The sequence below is a fragment of the Gekko japonicus genome, unplaced genomic scaffold, assembly GCF_001447785.1.
Source record: "Gekko japonicus isolate JY-2015 unplaced genomic scaffold, Gekko_japonicus_V1.1 scaffold1369, whole genome shotgun sequence".
Lineage (NCBI taxonomy): Eukaryota > Metazoa > Chordata > Lepidosauria > Squamata > Gekkonidae > Gekko > Gekko japonicus.
In genome coordinates, this window is record NW_015161439.1 from 342603 (window position 1) to 350088 (window position 7486).

Consider the following 7486-nt stretch of genomic DNA (forward strand, 5'->3'; position numbering starts at 1 on the left):
GCCGGGGGGGGGGGCTCTGCGACTTACCTGGCTGCTTCTTGCTCTGACTGAGGGCTGCTGGGAGCAGGGGGTGGGGCTTGTTGCATGTGCCCGCCCCCTGGGCTCTTTACTGCCGGAGCTCTGCTCCTGTGTGCTCCTGCAGGAAATGACCCCTGGGCATGGGTATTATGTCTTGAGGTGCAGGTGCGAGAGGCATCTGAGAAAGGCAAGAATGTCCAACTCCACAGAAGCAAAGATATAGTTCAAGGATGGAGTTTATTGGCTGAGGGACAATAGATATTCATTTATATGAGAAACCTGTAATCACTATTAGACTTCGTTAAGATGAAAATTAGCAAGAATGAACTAATAGTTTAGTATAATTTAAGAAGATATGCAAGTACAGATAACCTTGTATGGTGTTTGAAGCTCTAAGATAATTTCATAGCCAAGGATGTGGAACAGCTAGTTATTGCTAGGAAATGATTTTAAAAACCTATAAGCGTGGGAAGCTGAATTCTTGGAGCTTCTTAGAAGGGGGTCCTTGCTTGTGATCTGCTTATCTTTGGATAAAATACTTTTATGGACTCAGGCAATTGCTCTCCTTTATTGTCTGTGTAACAGTAATGGATGTTATTTTTCATTAGTTAATCAGTGTTAAAGATGCATATAGTTACACTGCAATAAAGAATAAAATAGAGACAAAGATTCTCTGTAATATTATCACTTGTGTACTACACCCGTAATGAACCATAAATGTTGTTGAGGTGTACCAGGAATTAAATGATTTGACATAGGAAATACGAACATGAAGTTGAGCAAACTTCAGAGGACGGCGGAAGACCGGAAGGCCTGGCGTGGTCTGGTCCATGGGGTCGCGAAGAGTCGGACTCGACTGTGCGACTGAACAACAACAACAAAGGGTTTCTTAAGTGTATGCCTATATCTGGATCAGTTCTAACTAGATTTATTATGGGGCTCTAGATGATCTAGAGACAGCCCTCTTTTTCTAATTTCCAGGGCATAAGCATCCTTTTTGGAGGGAAGGCAGCTAGGGTTGCCACGACCCCTCATTGCTCCAATGGGGGAATTTGGGAGGTGTTCCGGGGGTGGGTGTTGAGGCCCTCAAGCCCCCCCCAAGTCACGGCCACTGGCAGCCACTCCTCTTCCTCACCCCTTGCAGAAATTTAAAGGGCTTCAGCTGATCAGCGGGGAGCATGTGGCCTGCAGATCAGCTGGAGAGCCCTTTAAATCTTTCAGCAGGGAGGGAGAGGGGTTGTCACCAGCCACAGCTCCTCTCAGAAAACGACACTTTAAAGAGCCGTTTTGTGAGTGTGGCGGCAGCTGCGGTGCATGGGGGGCTGATTTTCCAGTGACGATTCGCCACTTGGGATTCAGGCCTGCATTGCCGCACCACTCGCTGCTTGACACTATTCTTCACAGGTTTTTGAAGCTTTGTTGCTCCTCGGAGGTGTAGTGTGCTTTTGATGTTTAATGATAAGCTCCAGTATAGAGTTATCAAAGGAAGACTGCATGAGCTCTACTCTCTGATGAAGAAATGAAATGTCTGAGACTACCTGGGATCTGCATTAGTAGTAGTTCAATTTAAAGAATTTAAGGATTGCCATACCTACGTGGACATATTGTGGAGTTCTAAGCCTTGCCAAACTCATTTTGGCACATAGTGGATGATGTTCCGCGGCTTTTGAAAATACTGGTTCTGTTCAAGATCTATATCTTTATTGATACCATTGTTTAAAAAGGACCTTTTTTTCACTTTGGTGACTTTATAAATACACACCCCAGTCTCGTAATCCAAGACTTGTGATTGGTTTATGTTATTGTATTCTTTACATTGTGTATGTATGAAACAATAGAAAATTGGATATTAGAATACTTATGAATATTTCATAATACAAAAACAAAAAACCCACTTAGACTTGATATTTGAATATTTATTGTTTAAAAAGCATACAGCATTCATCTTAGGCTATTAGATAAGATTCTCGTGTCCATAATCCTTTGTAATCTTTAAATGGGCAATGAGCAGTGCAAGACCCTGTGTGGCTCCAGATTGCTGCTGAGCGGGGCTTCCTGTGTTCATGAGCGGCCACTCAGGCACGCAGCTTAGAGGGGACAGTGGATATAGCCCCTGAAACAAGACTTATGTGATCTGCCATCTGAGTCTCAAACAGGCAATCTCACTTAGTTTTAATAGTTCAGCAATCAGGTAAATCTTATTAAACCATTTTTTAATATTCAACTTGGCCCCCAATTTCCAATTTCCAGAATTAACATTTTTGCTGCCAACTTTTTCTGGCAGGGACTGTATGTCCTTAAGAGCTGGCAGACAGAAATTCCACACATATAGCTTCACCCAGGATAGAGATACTGTATGAAACTTCCCATCACATTGAAAACATAGGATCCCTTCTGGAAAAGCAAATGGTAATACTGGGCATGAAAGAAATACCCAAGGATTGTTTCAGGCATTTAAAAAACTGATAAAACCCTACACACTATTGGGCACAGGAAGTAAAATGACAAAAGAAAACATGTAAACACAATTCATGCACTCTTTGCTTTCCTTCCATCCCTTAAGAGTCAGTCACCTCTTATAAAGAGCCAAACAACACTGAAAATTCAGAGCAAGAGATCAAGAGCCACTCTAAGAAAACCCATTTGCAAAACTGAAACTATGCAACTTAACATTACTGATAATTGATTTTAATCCATAATGCTTCTGCATTCCAAACACTGGTTTGTGTGAGTCCTTTATTAAGGAAGTTGCAGTGGCACACAGGTCTCACAATAATTAGTATAGATACACGGGAGTACCCAGCGTGATTATTTTGTTGCACGGCCATAAATCCATGCATGGTCATATTGGCAGCTGTTCCCCTCTACCAGGCCTCGGTTCCTGCGGAGCACACTGGAGCACCGCTCCGCCAGTCAAAAGCCCAGGGGGCGTGCACATAAGCCCCACCCCCTGCTCCCACCAGCCATCAGTTGGGACATGGTGGGGGGGGCGAAACGTTCCTCCCTGAGCCCCGGGGTGGTGGCCTTGTAGGGGCAAATTCCTCCTCTCATGCGAGAGGCCATTCTGGCTCCCCCAGCTCTCCTTCCCGGCTCCTTAAAAAGTTATGGCGCCCGCGCACCCCCCCCGAAATGTTCCCTTGCCTCCCTGAGCCCCGGGGTAGTGGCCTTGGACTTGTAGGGGCATTCTAGCCCCCCCTGCTCTTTTCTACGAAATGACCCCTGCCCTCTACCATTTCCCTTTCCATAAAGCACCTCTAAGAAGCCCTTTAGTCCCATGAAAACCATTGCCTGCCCTTACCTTCACATACTGGTTATTCTGCTATTTGCTTGAGGACACTCTAGCTCTGACTAAGATAGCCACATAGGTGCTTTTGGGACCAGAATTGGAAGATGTTCTAATTCAGCAGCTGTGCATTTGGCACCAGACACATGACGCTCATCTTTAGAGGCCTCACAAACCTCTTTGCCTTGTGTCTATTGATCTTGCTGCTTAACTTTCCTTTTCTTGGTCCTGTATTAACTTATTGGTTATCTTATTGTAATATGTAATATCGTAACATGTGTACCTCAAACTATTTGACCTCTGAAGAAGGCCCCCAATAGGGCAGAAACGCGTCAGGTCATGTGTATTGGCCCTTGTGTTCGGGCCACTTGAACTTTTCAGCGAGGCTTTCATTGGGCCCTTATTCGTTTTTAACTGCCTTTCTAGTAAATACATGTATTTCTTTTCCGCCATCATATATACTGAAGGTAATGTGTTTCTAGGAGCTGCGGTGGCTCAAGTGGTTAAGACACTGCTCTCCAATATACCTTAAGGCCAAGACTTCGGTTTTTAAAAAGTGCCATATTTAATTCCGCACTCAGCCACTCTTGGCTTTAGATCCACACATTGCAGGCCCCTGCTGTGAGGGGAAGAGGGCACAAACTAAGGATCACAGACATTTGTAGGCATCCTTGGCTCAAATCTCCCGTTGGTAGGACGGTCCGCTCTCAACCTCCATTTCAGACGAACTTCTATTGGATTCATCACATCACATCAAGCAGCATTTCAGGATGTCAGCAAAACATATATTCCATTATGTCAACTAGCATAAAACATTGCATAATCTGTTTATTACATAAACTGTTTCATATACAGTTTGCTGTGTCTGTTTATCATATGTAATCTGTCCTGTTCCAGGCCAAAAACACAGTGGTGTGCCTTGCTCTTAATATGAGAATTTGTATGAATTTTGGATGTCCTGGTTTTGTAGCATATAAACTAAGGAATCCTTGAACTAATATTTTCTTTAAATTTTTTGTCATTGTGCAGGCTGTTTTGTAATCCGGGCGTTCTTTCATGAGTATTATTTGGAGCGGCCTCTAGAGGGCCTCAGACGCTAAATAAAAGGGAAGATTTTCTTAGCGCTCTCCAGCTGATCAACATTCATTGTACTTTAGGTCTAGGTGGCCTGAACACTCGCACCTCAAAAACATTAGAGACCAGACTGTACCTATCACTGGAAAACCGGTAAACAAACTATTACTGAAGTAAGGTATTATACCAATGGAAAGAAATGACAGTCATTGTAACAGACAAGACCTTAAATAATAAAGAACAGGTATTACGTGACGAAGAACCATGCATCAATACAGCCCCTTTCTTTTTTGTGACATATTCAAGCTCTACACCTCAACTTAGAGCAGGAAAAAGATGGTGTTCATCACAGGACTATCACCTTTAAGGCTGCGAGCTAAATCTCAACCAAACAGAAAGGAGTTTTGAATGCAAATATGAAACTATTCCTGACTAAGTCAGTCTCCCACTTCATCCAGCTCAGAGTTCTTTACTCTCACTTCAGTGGCTCTCCAAAGTCTCTGGCAGAGATTGCCAACTGCTACCGCCTGAGAGCTGGCCTTGAACTGGAGAGGACTGGAACCTTCAGCATATAAAACAGATCTATCCATGGCCCCCTCCCAAAAGGGTTAGGATTAAGACAGTCCCTACCTTTAATCAATTATGAGTATTTACTTGCTATTTCAATACAAAAGACCCTATTTTTGTTATTTTTATCATAAAAAGCAAAGTGGGGTCCAGCAGAAGATCCATCAACAGCTGCTAGCCATGGTGACTGAAGAGAGCCTCCATATCCAGAGGCAGCAACTTTCTGAGTAGCAGTACCAGGAGGAAGCAGCACATGAGGGCCTTGGCTTCTATGCCCTGTTTATTTGGCCCTCCAGGGCAACTGGCTAGCCACTGAGTGAAACAACATGCTGGGCTGGATGGACCAGTGGTCTGATCCAGCCAGCTGTACTTATGTTTGTATGAAAACCCCCAGGTTACATGCTTACATCAGGATAAAGGACAACCAGCCAAAGGTAGGCTGTCTCGCCATCATTATCTATTTATTCATTTACTAGGAATAAGGCCTGTTGTGGAAATAAATACAACAATCCCTAGAAAGAGGCTCTGCGTGGGTTCCCCAGGCTTGGGCACTCAGCATTGACTTACTGTGGTGATCTCAGCAGGGTACATTGACACAGAGTCCACTGTTTTCTCCAGGGGATTGATTTCTGTCATCTGAAGAGCAGTTGTAATTCTGAGTGATCTTCAGACCTCCCCTGGAGATTGGCAACAATGGCTCCCCAGGAGGAAATGGCTGGTTTGCAGGGTGGAGTCTATGGCATTGTACCTGTCTGAGGTCCCACCCCTCCTGAAACCCCCACCCTCTCCAGATTCCACCCCTCAAATTTCCAGGAATTTCCCAACCTGGAGTTTGCAACCCTATCTCCTTCCCGACCAAACATCAGCCTACTTTTATCTGCCTCTCTGACTTCAGTTTTCCATCCCCCCCCCTGCAGCCTCTACCTAGGAAAAGTACATGGGGGGACCCAAACAGGAAGGAAGCAACCTCAGCAAGGTATAATGACATGGAATCCACCGTGCAAAGCAGCCATTTTCTCCAGGGGAGCAGATCTCTGCTGTCTGGAGAGCAGTTTTAATTCTGAGTGATCTCCAACCCTCACCTGGAGATTAGCAGCAATGGTTCTCCAGGAGAAAATAACTACTTTGGAGGGTGCCAACAAAAATCTGTATGATCAAAGCAATGGTATTCCCAGTAGTAATGTATGGCTGTGAGAGTTGGACCATAAGGAAGACTGAGCGCTGAAGAATAGATGCTTCTGAATTATGATGCTGGAGAAAACTCTTGAGAGTCCCCTGGACTGCAAGGAGATCAAATCAGTTAATCCTAAAAGAAATCAACCCTGACTGTTCCTTGGAAGGCCAGATAATGAAACTAAAGCTCAAATACTTTGGCCACCAAATGAGAAGGGAGCATTCACTGGAGAAGATCCTGATGCTGGGAAAGATTGAAGGTAAAAGAAGAAGGGGACAGCGAAGAATGAAATGGTTAGTGTTATCGATGTGGCGAATGTGAAATTGGGCAACCTCTGGAGGACAACGGAGGATGGGAGGGTCTGGCATGATGTGTTCCATGGGGTTGCGAAGAGTCAGACTTGACTGTGCAACTGAATGACGACAACAAAAGCTCACCTCAGTAGCCAGTCAGCCACAGCCAAGCAGGAGAAGCATCTTCGTCAGGAGAGACAGCCGTTTTGGCAGTTTATTCTGACAGGGAAGACAGGCCAAGCTGGCAGTGGGCAGGAGAGAGGAGTGGACCCAGCACCCAGCCAATGGCATGTGAGTACTCTTGAGTGGCAGTTGATAGGCCAATTTAGGTATTTATATCCTGTTTTTCTCTCCAATGGCACCCAAAGCAGCTAGAAATTGAGACGTTTATTATGATTATAGACCAGCAGTGTAAAACATATATTCTCAGAAATATTTGCAGAGAGCCATTGAACAATGGTAGACTCTAGCAACTCAAAGCAGCTTACAACATGTCATATTCTCACAACAACGGTTAGGCTGAGAGTATGTGACTGACTTCCATGGCAGACTGGGGATTCAAATCTTGCTCCCCCAGATCCTAGTCTGGCACTGCTACCACTACATTAAGGGAGCTTGTCTGGATTAATCTTCAACTTGTGATACCTCATTCCACACACAACTGCATCCATGAGATTCAAGGTTTGAATTGCTTCTCTGGGATTTGTTGAAAAGAAAAACAGGACCTGTGTCCTATCAGCATCTCTATGACAATGTACTTAACACTGCTGGACACTTTCCTCCACCAGTTATACATCACTTTCCAAAAGCACTGAGGATAAAGTTGACACTATATGCTAACCTGTGAGTTGAACAATACAATAGCAATCTGGCATCAATCCATCGGGTAACTGCTGTCAAGAAAGAACCCAAAGGGGGGGGGAATCATGCAAAATAGGTGAGTTGCTCTAAAAAAAAATGAAGCAGAAAAGAATTACCTTGGTCCCGGTCACACGGGCAGGAAAATGCAGGGGGGGAAGTAGCTGTTAGCCCCGGGGCTAAAAACCACGCGGTTGCTTGATCAGACCTACCGATCGA